Below are 978 nucleotides of genomic sequence, written 5' to 3'. Positions count from 1 at the left end.
CACTGCACCCAGCCTTTATTGTGGCTTTAATTTGCATTTCTCTGATGATTGGTGATGTTGAGCAAGTTTTCGTATGTTTGGTGGCCACTTGTGTGTCTTCTTTTGAGAAATGTCTGTTGATATCCTTTGCGGTCTTTTTAATGGGGTTGTTTATTCTTGGTTGTTGTTGAGTTGTTTGTGTCTTTGTAGATTCTGCATATTAGTCCTTTTTCAGATGCAAAGTTTGCAAATATTTTGTTTCTATTGTGTAGATTGTCTTTTTTGTTTTGTTTTGTTTTTGTTTTTGTTTTTGTTGTTATTTAGTTTTTATTTCATAATCATAAACTCAACTCTGCAATCCAGCTAGGCATGGGAGAGAACAAGGAAAACATGGAACCCAAAGGGAACTGCAGTGAGAGCACAAAGATTCTAGGATACTGCGAGCAAATGGGATGGAGGGGTGCTCTCCTGAGCTTCAGAAGGAATGGTCTAGTGGTTAAGATAAAACACAAGTCAAACTTATTCGAGTTGTCCACAGTCAGCAATGGTGATCTTCTTGCTGGTCTTGCCATTTCTGGACCCAAAGCGCTCCATGGCCTCCACAATATTCATGCCTTCTTTCACTTTGCCAAAGACCACATGCTTGCCATCCAACCACTCAGTCTTGGCAGTGCAGATGAAAAACTGGGAACCATTTGTGTTGGGTCCAGCATTTGCCATGGACAAGATGCCAGGACCTGTATGCTTTAGGATGAATTTCTCATCTTCAAATTTCTCCCCATAGGTGGACTTGCCACCAGTGCCATTATGGCGTGTGAAGTCACCACCCTGACACATAAACCCTGGAATAATTCTGTGAAAGCAGGAACCCTTATAACCAAATCCTTTCTCTCCAGTGCTCAGAGCATGAACATTTTCTGCTGTCTTTGGAACCTTGTCTGCAAACAGCTTGAAGGAGACACGGCCCAAGGGCTCGCCATCGACGGCAATGTCGAAGAA

General features: G+C 42.4%; 1 pseudogene across 1 annotated transcript; it reads right to left on the bottom strand.

Moving 5' to 3' along the window:
* Positions 1 to 293: 293 nt before the first annotated feature.
* On the bottom strand, positions 294 to 978 carry LOC108522679 (peptidyl-prolyl cis-trans isomerase A pseudogene; annotated as a pseudogene). Its single transcript, XR_001883566.1, has one exon. The product of XR_001883566.1 is annotated as a peptidyl-prolyl cis-trans isomerase A pseudogene (transcript).

This window comes from Rhinopithecus bieti, unplaced genomic scaffold, assembly GCF_001698545.2.
Source record: "Rhinopithecus bieti isolate Rb0 unplaced genomic scaffold, ASM169854v2 scaffold_68143, whole genome shotgun sequence".
Lineage (NCBI taxonomy): Eukaryota > Metazoa > Chordata > Mammalia > Primates > Cercopithecidae > Rhinopithecus > Rhinopithecus bieti.
Note: the sequence above shows the minus strand (reverse complement) of the source record. Positions and strands in the feature narration are given on the sequence as shown.